This window comes from Pholcus phalangioides, unplaced genomic scaffold (genome assembly GCF_987345545.1).
Source record: "Pholcus phalangioides strain wild (caught in Gottingen) unplaced genomic scaffold, Ppha-v1.0 ptg000007l_1, whole genome shotgun sequence".
Lineage (NCBI taxonomy): Eukaryota > Metazoa > Arthropoda > Arachnida > Araneae > Pholcidae > Pholcus > Pholcus phalangioides.
The window spans coordinates 4,179,773-4,193,817 of NW_028301600.1; the positions used below are offsets into that span (position 1 = coordinate 4,179,773).

The 14,045-nt window shown below is 38.0% G+C and overlaps 1 protein-coding gene across 1 annotated transcript in view; it reads right to left on the reverse strand.

Annotated features, from left to right (window-relative positions):
* The window catches only part of LOC149084812 (dual specificity protein phosphatase 1-like), a 51,573-nt gene that overhangs the window by 11,472 nt on the left and 26,056 nt on the right, over positions 1 to 14,045 (reverse strand). The window lies entirely within an intron of this gene.

Genomic DNA, 14,045 nt, shown 5'->3' on the forward strand with positions numbered 1-14,045 from the left:
ACAAACAGTTGAAATATTTTGCGTCAAACCACAAGCAATCAAAGTATATTTCTCATAATTTGATCCTAATGTTTTGTATACAGGGTGTTTCACGAAGTGCCCGAAAGGAAAATAAATTACGGTTGATTCTAAAATTAAAGGAATATATGAGAAATGCTAGGTGAAAAGAGTGAAATTAACTTGTGATGTTGGCAGCTTCGTAAAACAATAATTAGGGGTACCATAAAAAATAAATTTTTATACAACCCTCAATCAAAAAATTGTCCCAGTTGGTTAAATTTGTACTACTCTTTATTGTATCGACAGAAATTTAGCCCATAGTGTAACGTTTGAATAGGAATTCACCACGATATCAGGGATTGAATTACTTTGATTTACTTTATTTTTGCTACTTTTTGTGTACTAAAATAATATCTCGACATTTTTTCAAGATTTGGAAAAGATGCAAGAAGTGATAAAAAAAAAAATCAAAAATTTCAAATACTAGTACTTTTCAGTGAATTTTGATGCCACGGGGCAAGTCTATTTGAGTAAAATAGAGAGAGATTTACTGATTGGTAATTTTTTTTCAGGGGGTGAGGGCAGTATGAAATTTTTAATTTTTATACTTTTCCCAATTATTCCTCACAGAGGCACAAGTCACAGCTGAATTTCTATCTTTTTGCCGATCATTTTTCATATTTTATTTCAGTTTTAGAATTAGCCACAGAGCTTTTATTCCTTGAACACATTCCTCGTGAAACACCCTGTAAATGTAGCAATATAGGTCACAAAAGCTGTACTTCGCTATCCTCGGTTTCAGCTATCTACGGAAGGACCTAGAAAGAATTATCCGCCGAGACCCTACTGTATATTCATTTAAATACTGTCAATCATATTATCAGTTGATTTTTCATTACATTTCCTTCTAGTTTCATGCACGAGTTGAAGATTTAATTCGATTTGAGATGTTTAGATCAAATACAACGCATATATATAAAGATGAAATTCTAGCCAAAGTAACTCAGATAAGACGCAATAAAAGGACTGATTTGATCTCAGATATCACCGCTAAACAGAGCAAGGATGGAAAAAGAAGGATAAGGAAAAACAAAACATAAATAAATAAAAAATGATAAAATGGCGGGCAGCGCATTTCATGTAGAATAGCGGAAACTCTTTTCCCAGGAAGCATTTGGGGGAACAACGTAGGCGCCATGAGAAACAGGACACAGGAAAAGACATAATTGGCTGGAAAATAGAGATAGTTTCATGTCGTATAAACAAAAGAATCTACGACCTGATCTGCGTAAAACAGAGCGATGGGTCGGTCGAACGGAAGTCTCTCCACGAAGAAAATAATAAAGAGACAAAAGAGCAATGCATTGAAAATTCACACACAACACACAGCAGAAAATGTGTCGAATCGCACGATGCTTATCTGTTTCGGCACATCATTGGCCGTGAGACGCTTCGGAAAAAAAAGCAACAACACACCATGCTGGCAGGAATCTGTCAGCCGTCGGAAAACCTCCTACGCATTCGAATTACATAACAGTGGCAGCTGAAACGGGTTGTCTGGTCCAGAACATTATCTGGCGAAATTGTTTTTACGGCTCAAGGACCTACAAAATAATCTTCTGTTGTGCTTTATTAATCTTTCTTTAGTTAGCAATTGTGATATAACACCCAAAGTATACACTAAAAAGATTGTTATTTTTTTAAATGCGGGTTGTGAGAGAGATAGAGAATTCATAACACGTATAAAGTTCATAAGATGATACATTCCAATAAAAATCAACATTTTTTGCATACCAACGCATGCGCAAGTGATCTAACCGGTGTGCGCCTAGCATCAAGCTACGCCCGGACAGTGAGAGGTGGGTGGTTCGATTCCCCACAGAATGCGAATTTTCTATCCCAAATTCATATTCGCTTGGTATCCAGTCAATTGTACTTTATATACGGAGAGGTTTATGTAGCCTATATAGGTGCTATTGAATCAGGTGAAAATAGCATAAAGGGCTGCGCTACAAATTTCTTACTTACGACATCGCTTAAAATTCCCTTAAAAATTTGTATTTACGATGAGTTTTTTTATCAGTGAAAACCACTGTTTTTTTGGTTCGCATTCTTAAAAATAGCATGTCTGTCGCGAAATTCGTAAATACACACGTCCATTACGTGGGAAAACAACAATCTCAAATGCCTTTAGGTTCCTGGGATCCCCCAACAGAGGGACAATTCAACAGAAACTTTAACGAATTTAAGCATGTCAAGCCGAACAATGTTCTTTACAAGACAATATGAATAAAGAACTTGAGGAAATTTTGTTGAAAGAATGCGGTGTTTTCACCTAACGGTAAACTAATTCAATAGTCTAAATAGGCCACTAGTTCTTAAATCTGTCACTTGCACCATGCATTTGGCATTCAAAAAATGTCTGTTTTGGTGCGTTCTGTCACCTTAAAGTGTGATCCATGAGTTTAGAATACCATTGTATGTACGTCAAAGTCGAAGTAATTCTTAAAACATGTTTATCGCATTCAATTTTTTTATTGATTTTTACACAAGGAAATCAATTTTTTTAATACAACAATCTTGCCGTACTATAGTGTTTACTTTGAATGAAAGAAAAAGCAAAAAAGAAAAAAACGATGAACTGAAGAAGGGCATTTCTTATATACGTTATATATAAGGCAGTGTAGATAAAAAAGAGCACCTATAACCTCTCGACCGAATACTTCAGGTATCTACAAAAACCTCGATGTGCCGCCCCCGCAATTTTTTTCCGATAAGCAGAATTATACTGAGTAGGTAGATAAAACGGTGAATGCGGCAAAAAAAGACCGAACTAAGGTTTCAAACTTTAACGAATTCTATTCGTTGCCTAGAAATGTATAAAAATTTATTTCATTTTTTATCATATACTGTAGGTAGAGCAAAATCGAAAGCAAGAAAAACTACGAATCAAATTTTGCGCGAGATATTTATGAAAATCCTGAATATATATAAAACGTCTCCTTCAAAAATTTTTTACTATTATTACCGTCTAGAAAACTTCCATTTTATTCTACTTTCACTTTTTTTTGGGAGTAAATATTGTAAACCTACGCTATACCGAGTAGAAAGAATTTTACGAAAATTGAACGTTCGTTTTATGTGGGAATAAAACAATAAAACTATTAGTGTCTTTTCATACGGCGAAATGAATGTCACGTTTTATATTGTTCCAGGATCCATTGATCTGGTGTACATTGCCATGTTGTTGAAAGGCTTCTCGTCATGAGAGAATGATTCCGAGTTTTTTATACAAAATGCGGTGTCTATCTCTATACATGTTTCCAAAAGTGTGTGTCCTTTTTTTGGAGTTTAGACATTTTTGAACGAATTTCTAGAGAAATACTGGGCGAATCGTGTTCGGAAATGTCGGTCATTTGTTCGTTATTCTCTATGTTCGTTCACCATTTTCAGTGAAAATTTAGTCACGAGTGCATTTAGGAGAACAACAAAAAATTAAAAAAGAAAAAAATGTTTTTGATCAACCCTGTATCAGAAAAAGCTGCAAATGACTTGGAACTTTGAAAAAAAAATATTTTATGACTTTTTTGCAATACTCTTGTGCATTTTCATGAGACTAGCACGTATATTCACGAAAATATAAATGCTTTCTATAAAAATTCCAATTTTCATCGCATGTTTTTACTTATAACATGCTGAGTTTTCAAACAATTTTTACGAAATTCATAGGAAACATGGCGCCTGTACATGAGACATGCTGCATGGAAATTTAAAATTTGACAAATTATTATTCAATGAGATACGAGAATTTTCAATAAATGATTATTAATTGCTCATGCGCAAAAAATATAAATTTTATTTCTCGTAACTTGATTGCTAGATCTATAGTTCAACTTATATGAAAATTTCAGCTGAATGTCATGAAAATTCAGAAAGATATACGTGATACTGTGAGATGTAATTTCGAAACTTACTGAAAGTCCCTGAATAATTAGGGATTCTCCACAAATATGGTATTCGATTATTTCTGGTTATTTCATTTTTGAGTTCAGTTTGTTTATTTTGACATCATGCACGCGTATTATGCTAAAACACTTTTCTTACATAGAAACACCTCAGACACGCGTCTTCGCTCATTCAAATACACACACACACACAACACCACAACAGGCAAAATGCCCAACGAGGTGGCTGAGAAAATGTATTCGCATAATGCTGTGGGTTTATTCTCGAAATAATCACATAACAGAAAATAATCAATTTGTGGAAAATTCCTTATTATTCAGTTACATTCAACAAGTTTCGAGAGAGAAATTACATTTCACAATATCTTTTATATCTTTATAAATTATCACGACATTCAGCTAGAATTTCGTTATAAGTTGCACAATAGATCTCGTAATCATTTATAAAATATAATCATCTTATATATAAATGTGAAAGTCCGTATGTATGTATGTTCCATTATACAAATCTACAATTTTAGACCGATCGTCGCCAGATTTTGCATATATACCAAACAAGACCGGGATTGAACCGTAGGCTATTTTAAAAGTTCGTCAGAGCTGGCCAAGTGCCCGAAATGGGCAAAAAAACTGTCGGGCAACAATGATTTTGGGTCTCAACAATCACTTTCGGAACGTTTACTTTGGCTACCGTGGTTCCCAACAACACGTTTCAGACGTGTATATGCCTTTATAATGGTTTGTCACATCTTTAATGCTGCCATTATAACAGTTTATTCCTTTATAATGGTTTGTCACTTTTCCAATCCTCCCAGTAATTGAAGAAAACCCGCGAAGCGCCGGGTATTATGGCTAGTTTATAAATATAATCATTAATTATAATATAATCATTTATAAATAAAATATAATCATTTATAAATAAAATATAATCATTTATAAATAAAATATAATCATTTATAAATAAAATATAATCATTTATAAATAAAATATAATCATTTATATTTCTTGCGCATGCGCAATTAATAATTATTTACTAAAAATACTCATATCTCATTGAATAATGATTTTTCACATTTTAAATTTCTTTGCAGTATTTCCATGTATATCGTCACGTTTTCTGTAAATTTCATAAAAATTGGTTAAAAACTCGGTACGTTATAAGCAAACGTTATGCAATGAAAACTGGAATTTTTTGTAGAAAACATTTATATATATATTATATATAAATGTATATTATTTAGTTATATTCTCTAGGGATGCGACGAATAGTGATTTGGGCCGAATAACCGAATACCGAATATTCAGCAGCCGAATATCAATTCTCTTAAAATTCATCACAATTACAAATAAAATCGATGTTTTAAATTGAAAATGAAATTATTGGTAATTTTAAATGATCGATATTGAATTTGAATCATGCTATTAATTATTCAAATAAATATTTCAAAAAACTGGTAATTGAAAGATTTCTATCGCAATGATAGTGACAATCAAAGTTAACGATGATATAAAATGTCATCGTTAAATTTGATAAGTAACATTAAAGTAATACATATATTAAGATACTATATACATATTATGTATATTGTATTTTAATATTACTTACCGAATCGATTTCTTTTCCAACACTAGTTACAATTTTACATTTCAATTAAGAAAATGCCAACCCTTATTCACTCTCAACTAATAATGCATCATAAAATTTAGAACTTATTTTCCTATTTTTCCTCTCTAGATGCTTTTTGCCCCTGTTACATAGGCGGAGATAGATTTGAAAGTCTAGGGAAGGGGTTGGCAGGATGATGATGATGTCAGTTCATATATACGCATATACATTAGATCAGTCGGCTCCACTTTTGACGCTGGAGATTGCCTCCCCCCTCATACCTGCTTCAGTAACTCAGTATGTTGTCTACGTAAATCCTTCAGTTAGGGAACTTTTGTATAATTCATGATCACCTCTACCTTATTGCAGTAAGAGATTCTATTTTCAGTTTTATGTTTTCCTTATAATAGAAATTCTCTCTCACCTGACATAACCTCTTTCATGTACATCACACAATGAAATATATTCAATAAATTTTTAATTTATGGGAAAAATTCTAATTGATATAATTTTTTAAAATTAATTTGTTGTGCTTGGATTTGCACAGATATTCGGCCGAGTACCTAAGCATTATTCAGCCAAACCGAATATTCGGAAAAAGGGCTGAATACCAAATACCAGCTGAATATTTGTCCCATCTCTACTATTCTCACGAAAATGCACAGAAGTATTGCAAAAAAGTTAGTACAATATTTTGTGAAAAGTGCAAATCATTTGCAGTTTTTTATCATGCGGAGTTGATCATAAACATTTTTTTCTTATTTAATTGTTTTTCGATCCCCCTAAATGCACTTGTTACTAAATTTTCACTAGAAATGATAAATACCAACATAGGGTATATACGTATATTACAGAAATTTCCGAACGATTCGTCCAGTATGTTTCTAGAAATTCGATCAAATGTCTAAACTCCAAAAAAGACAGACTTTTTAAACATAGTGTATAAGAATATAAGCGTACACCTTGACCCAGGAAGTGCTTACTCAAAACATAGTCGTTCATTTTGAAAGAAAATTCTCCTGGAGCAGGGATGAAAGCTAGAATTAGCATCACTATTTTTAAGATTTTTTCGGGGTGGCTTGACGAAGAGAGAGAGAGAGAGACATATACTACTTGCAAACGTTTTGCTCTTTGTATCTTTCCTGTAATAACTAAAGCCAATATTTACTTTCCTCTATTTCGAAGCTCTCGTCACCAATTTCCTTTACGCAAACTGACAGACTTTATAAAATACTTTGCTCAGAAGATGAACTAAAGTCAAAACTCAGTCTGGATTAGGAGATTCTTATTAAGATGAAATTCAAAATAATTTTCCCTGTTAGTACGGGCAAGTACAGCCTGAGACCATGAACAATTTGATATCTGTTCCAGTAGGCCTACTCAATTCTTGGGTGCGCAGTGGTAAGATGCTCGTCTACCACCATGAAGGCTACCGTTAGGTCAGCGGGTTCGATCCCGGGGAAGGGCATAGATAAGTTCTTTTCCTGTTGGACCAGAGGCAACCACCGATATATATGTCTCATCAATATGCTTTCGCAGAAAGTACCCTCTGACGAGGATGGAAATATAACATGACTTTCTCTATGGAAAAAGATTAACGACCCAACTTGATCGGTAGTGAATTGCTTTTCCAACATGGTCCAGGTATTCTTCGACCACCTGTTTTTATTTCTTCGTTGAGACAAAGCAACACCACCTATAGAAAAAGGCCTCTGCGCAAAGCTCGCGACGTCAATGAAGAAGGTCATCTCCCCTATAGCCATGGGATACAGCAGATCGACGCATGCGCCATCTTTACCTGTTCACGATCTTGTGGCGTGATTTTCAGGATGGGTCTACGGTAACTAGCACTGAATATTCCGCTGAACGAACCATCGATAATTAAAGGACAATTCAAGATGAAATTAACAAACTGAGTTTATTGAAATATGAGAGGGAAAACGATACATATGAGCCGCGTTGTTGTCGGTTGGTTACTATGATGATACTGTGATGCGCGCGCAGCCATCCAAGGCAACGGCCGCTCGCTAACGGTATGCTGCTACCATCTAGTGGCTTCAACATCCGCCCACCTTGAAACATTAAGTTTCAATACCGACATGTTTACATGAAATACGATGACAGTTACATGTGAAAATTATATAAAACATGTGCAAATTGTATAGATGCGCAGAAACATATGCTGTTGTACATGAAATCAATGTGCGATAAATGATATACATAAATGCAGTACAAGTACGCGACGTATATAACACTTTTCTGAAAATTCTAAATACAACAACAAAAAAAACATGATATACAATGGAGTATAACATCGAACAGTCATACTAGTTGTCAAATGGTACAAAGTTTTTGTACATTTCTCTTAAATGTCCTATTCTTGGACTTGATGGAGACAATTCTCACGATCCCGTCGGATCCACTGCAAGGGTGGTAGACAATCTTCTTTCACTAGAACGAGATCACCCAGAGTGAGATTTTCTTTGGGTTTCAACCACTTGCTTCTCTGCTGTAGCTGGGTAAGATACTCAGCTTTTCAACGATTCCAGAAATGTTGCAGAAGGCGCTGTACCAACTGCCAACGGGTGAGACGATTGAATTTTGTTTATGTGAACTCTGGCTCGGGCAATGCTGTCAACGGACCACCTATGAGAACGTGACCGGGAGTGAGAGCAGACACGTCGTTTGGATCATTTGAAAGTTCACAGAGAGGAAGAGAATTGAGACATGCCTCAATCTGTGACAACGAGGTATACAGCTCTTCGAATGTTAGCTGTATGCTGGAAGTGATTCGCCTGAGGTGGTATTTCACGGCTTTCACTCCAGCTTCCCAAAGACCTCCCATGTGTGGAGATGCTGGAGGATTGAAATGCCAGTTTACTTCGACATCGGTGAGATGACTGGAAACACGTTCGTTATGAGTGCGAGATGAAAACAGACGAGCAAACTCCCTTAGCACCTTGTCAGCTTTCACGAAGTTAGTACCACAGTCACTGTATATATCACTCGGCTTTCCTCTCCTGGAAATGAATCGTTTCAGAGTGGCGATGAATGCCTCTGTTGACAAGTCACTCACAACTTCACAATGCACAGCTTTGGTTGAGAAGCATACGAAAAGTGCCAGGTATGCCTTGCACGGTTTTGCTCGAGATGCTTTCGACATCCTGATGGTGAAATGCTCGAGATGGTGTTACTCTTGCTGCCGGTAGGTCGCCCATGATTTAAGGAGCTGTTGCGCCACGATAGCGAACACAGGTTATGCATTTTCTCACAAATTGCCGGATGACACTTCTTCCAGAAACAATCCAGAATTGCTGTTGGATGCAAGACTGGAGAAGTTGAGGTCCAGCATGCAAATGCATTGTATGATAATGCTGGATAATCAACTGAGTGAAATGATGCTCTTTTGGAAGGAGGATCAGATGTCGGTGACTTGTGCATGTCGCAATCTTCCGCCCACCCTGATAATTCCGTCATAGCCGATGAATGGATTCAACCGGAGAATATTGCAGCTTGATTGTAGAGTTCCTGATTTTCTCAACGAAGACAATTCTGATTTGAATTCTACTTCTTGGACTCTCCTGACCTATGTACATTATGCATGTTTCAGCTCTTGAGTGGTAAGAAACCTTGTGCTCCTTTCAGGTGCAGCAAGTTTGCAGTTGTCTATGAATCTGAAGGCATATGCCGTGACTCGCTGAAGAGAAGTAAGTGAGGAAAACCTGTCGATAATTTCCATGTCATGTGCAATACCGACAAACACAGATTGGTTGCAAGGAATATTTTTCTTCTCCTCAGTCAAAACTTCATCCACGGAGCTGCACAACACAGGTTTGTCTGCTAGCTGACCTGCTCTGGAAAGGAACTCTGGACCATACCACCATAGGGGAAATGCCTTAAATTTGTTGGCTGGCATTCCTCGTGACGCACAATCACCGAGATTGTTGGTTCCATCAATGTGATTCCAATGACCCCCAGGGAGGAGCTCATGAATTTTTGTCACTCGATGAGCCACAAACGTCTTCCACCGGCTTGGATGTGAAGAGAGCCAGGCGAGAACTATTGTAGAGTCAGTCCAGCACCATGTCATGTTTGTGTGGACTAGACGTAGTGCATTGCATGTAAACTTGATGAGTCTTGCAATCAGCACTGCTCCACAAAGTTCAAGTCTAGGCAAAGTTGTTGGCTTCACAGGGGACACCCGTGTCTTTGCCGTTACTAGTTGAACCTTCACAACTCCTTCACTGGAAACTGTTCGAATGTACACAACCACGGAGTACGCCTTTGCTGATGCATCACTGAAACCGTGAATTTCTAACATATGTGGAAAGATTTGCATCATATATCTTGGCATTTGAATGTCCTCCACTTGCTTGAAGTCTTCATAAAATGCTGTCCATCGGCTGTGAATGTCCTCTGGCAATTTCTCATCCCAAGGCAGTTCAGCTTTCCACATTTCTTGTATTAGAATCTTGACATTGATTACAACAGGAGCCAGCCACCCAAGTGGGTCAAACACCTTGAAGATGTGTGATAGAACAGAGCACTTGGTCTACTGTTGCATATTCACCGGTATTGATTTTGAATTGAAAACAAATACATCATCCTTTGGCTTCCATAAAATGCCAAAGTTTTGATGTCAGTCTCTATTTCGAACGTAGTACTTGTTGCACGAAAGTTATTCGGTAGAGATACAAGAACGTTTTCTTCATTTGATGCCCACTTTTTTATGACGAATCCACCGTTTTCAAGAAGTTTAATGATTCCCTGCTGAATGTGAATAGCTTCCTCGACTGAATCTGCTCCAGTGAGCAAATCATCTACATAAAAATCCTGCTTGACTATGGCAGAAGCTCTGGAAAACTCACCCTTTTCATCCTCAGCCAACTGTTGCAGGCACTTGGTAGCTAAGTAAGGTGCTGATGCAGTTCCGTATGTCACAGTCAGCAATTGATACTCCTTGATGAGTATGTCTGGCGATTCTGTCCACAAGATTGTTTGGTACTTCGTGTCGTTCGGATGAACAAGTATCTGACGATACATTTTGACAATGTCTGCTGTCATTGCGACTTTGTGAGTTCGGAAACGGAGAAGAAGTGTGGCAATATCATCTTGCAGTGTTGGTCCAACCATCAGCTTATCATTCAGTGACAAACCCCATGATGATTTTGCTGAAGCATCAAAAACCACACGAAACTTGGCTTGATTCTCAGGCTTCATAACTGCGTGGTTAGGTAGGTAGTACTTGTCTTGATTGTCACTTGTCACTTCCAGCTGTTTCATGTGTACCAGAGTCTCATACCGTTGCATGAACTCACGGTACATTCTCTGAGCTTCTGGCTGGTGTTTCCAACGCCTTCCATTCTGTAGAAGTCGTGTCTCAGCTTCGTCTTTGGATGAAGACAATTTTCTATAGATATTCTCGAAAGGAAGCCTGACGATAAATCTTCCCAATGAATTACGTCTGTCAACAATGAAGTTTGTGGAACTTCCTCTAATTCACAGAGCTTATTGAGATCGAAGTTTGTACATTGTACGAGAAGTGTTGTTGAAACAGGTCTCGGTATGTCTGTGGTATGCACTTTCCCTGAGATGACCCAGCCGAACACTGTTTCGAGGGCATGAAGTGAACCATCACGAGATGCTACTCGTCCAGGCAACAACAGTTTTCCAAAAACATCTGCACCCAATAATACATCCACAGGACCAGTACGGAAACAATGTTTACTACTAGTTTCAGGTTTTTGAACTGTGTCAACCCCTTTGAAGAAATGTTTGTTTGCGGCAAATTACATGATATTTTGGGCAACACAAAAGCATTAATCAGTTCAGTAGATTCGTTGTCACATGAAGACATGTTGAAATGAACCAGTCCTCTTACCTTGCCAAGCTTGACGATAATCCAGAGAGATTCAAGTTGCAATTATGTCGTCGGAGACCAAGTGTTTGAACGCGTGCCTCCCGGATGAAACTTGATTGGCTTCCGGAGTCGAAAAGTGCCCTGAATGTGTGAGCTTGACCCATTTTATCGAACCCTTTGACGATGGCCGTCGGCAAGATGACACAACTGGAAGTCGACGTCTTTCTTGTACGCGACAACTGTGACGAAAAGACTGAAGTCGTTTTGACAGTCTTTGTGGTATCGACATCCACTTCATGCAGTAGTGTGTTGTGTGAACCGTTGCATTTTTTGCAGTGTCCTGCAGAGCAACTCCGAACGATATGTGATGATCCCAAGCAATTGAAACAAAGTTGATGCTTTTCGACTGTTGCTTTCCTAGCTGAAACACTGGTCGAGGAATTTCGAACATCTGAAGATGGGATGGTTTCCTTTGCAAACCACACATGTGCTAGAAACACCATGATTTACCAACACTGACTTTCGTGATTCGAATGAATTCGTCAGGTGAACTTGCATCTTCGACTTGGCTGAACCTGATGATTTGCTTGTGCTGACAGCTGCAAGAGCGCGAGCTCGATTGTCGATGAATTCCTGCCATTCACTGAAAGTGAAAAGTTTCTTATCCCCCTGCGAATGAAGAGACCATTGTCGCAAAGATTCCGGATCCAGTTTCTTGGACAGGAAGTAGATCAGGATACTGTCTCAATGTTGCACTGGTTGCTGGAGCGATTGTAGAGCTTCGAGGCACTGATTCGTGGTATCGAGAAGCCGACGTAGGCATGTTGCTGACTCATGTGTGATGCTCGGTTGTGAAAACAGCTTGTCCAGACTTGCCTGAACAATCTCAGTTTCGTTGTTGAACCGATCGTACAAAAGTGCCCATGCTTTACCGTAATTGCTCCCTGCGAGAGGAATCGCGTGAATTACTTGAGCGGCGTTTCCCTTGACCAGCGTTTCTCAATCTTTCAGTATTTGCGACCCAATTTTCAATCATAATTTTCATCACGCCCCCCCCAAGTACAGTACAGGGGGGCACCCCCCCCCCCCCTTCATGAAATTTTTGGAACTTTCATATGTAATATTACATTCAAATAATTTGCTGAAAATTACTTTTATCAACTTATTTTAAACGAAAATAAAACAATCTTTCCTCTGAGAAAGTCAAGAAAATACTGAACAATATGTGATGTATTCTAATTATTAAATACATTGTGCAGTACTGAAAAAGTCCTATTTGAAGTGTATTATATCAGTGTAAATGCGAATTTTATTTTTTATTATCTTATAATGCATTTTGTTTTGCTTTCTTTTCAGAGTGAAATAATCATTTTTTTAAATAATACATATTCCTTTCGATATGCTAGCGCCTTGACACATAATTTCAAATATTGTAACTTTTGAATGTCACTTAAACTTTTATTTTGATCGATGGTCGTTGTAAACATATCGCGAAATGGCAACCAATCGTTAAGTTCGCCACTGAACAAAGGCAGTTGAATTTTCGGTAAGCGCACGGAACTAGCTTGTGAATTTACGATTGTTTCGTCGATCCCGATGCCTGGGCCACGCTGAAGCGAAGATCGTCGATCCGACTTGCCAAATCGCCGAATTCCGCTTCGTGGGCTGCCAGATGTTCATCCGTTGACAAGATGACGATTTCATCGTGCAAGGCGTTGAGTTCCGTCCACAGTTCTTTGGCTTGATCTTGATAGATCTCCAACTGATGCCGTGGGAAATCATCGCTGTTGAGCTTCGGCTTGATGATGTTGCAAAGCCTCGTGATCTTGCCTTTCACCGAACTTCGTTTTTTTACCAAAGATTCCATCTGAAGACCGTTGTCGCTGGTTGCGTTTTTCTTCCCGAGTTTCGGCACCATAAATGTTCACGATCTTGTGGCGTGATTTTCAGGATGGTTCTACGGTAACTAGCACTGAATATTCCGCTGAACGAACCATCAATAATTAAAGAACAATTCAAGATGAAATTAACAAACTGAACTTATTAAAATATGAGAGGGAAAACGATACATATGAGCCGCGTTGTTGTTGATTGGTTACTATGATGATACTGCGTTGCGCGCGCAGGCATCCAAGGCACCGGCCGCTCGCTAACGGCATGCTGCGGCCATCTAGTGGCTTCAACATTACCCTTATTTGTACCAAATAAGCTATATATCCAATGGCTATAGGTGAGATGGCCTTCTTCAATGATGCCACAAGATTCTTCTATAGGTGGTTTTTGACGGAACGGCGGGCCATGATCTGGTTAGGGAACATAATAAATTACTGCAGAGAGGGCGATATGACTGGAATTGGCATGTGGTGGCGTAGTAGCTTGTAGTAGTTTTATTTTCTCCTGGTAATGCAAACCTCTTGCGTTGGGGTGAAATCTTGAGGACAAACTCAAACCAACTACTGCCTTAAAGCCTGGAAAACCAATTCACAGTTTGAACTAACTTCCCAATAAAACGACTACCAATTGATGCTATAAATTCCCGATGAACATAGTATAGTATAGTATTATAGTTTATGTACTTAAGTCAAATTTTAAATATTGTATAACCGATTGGTCT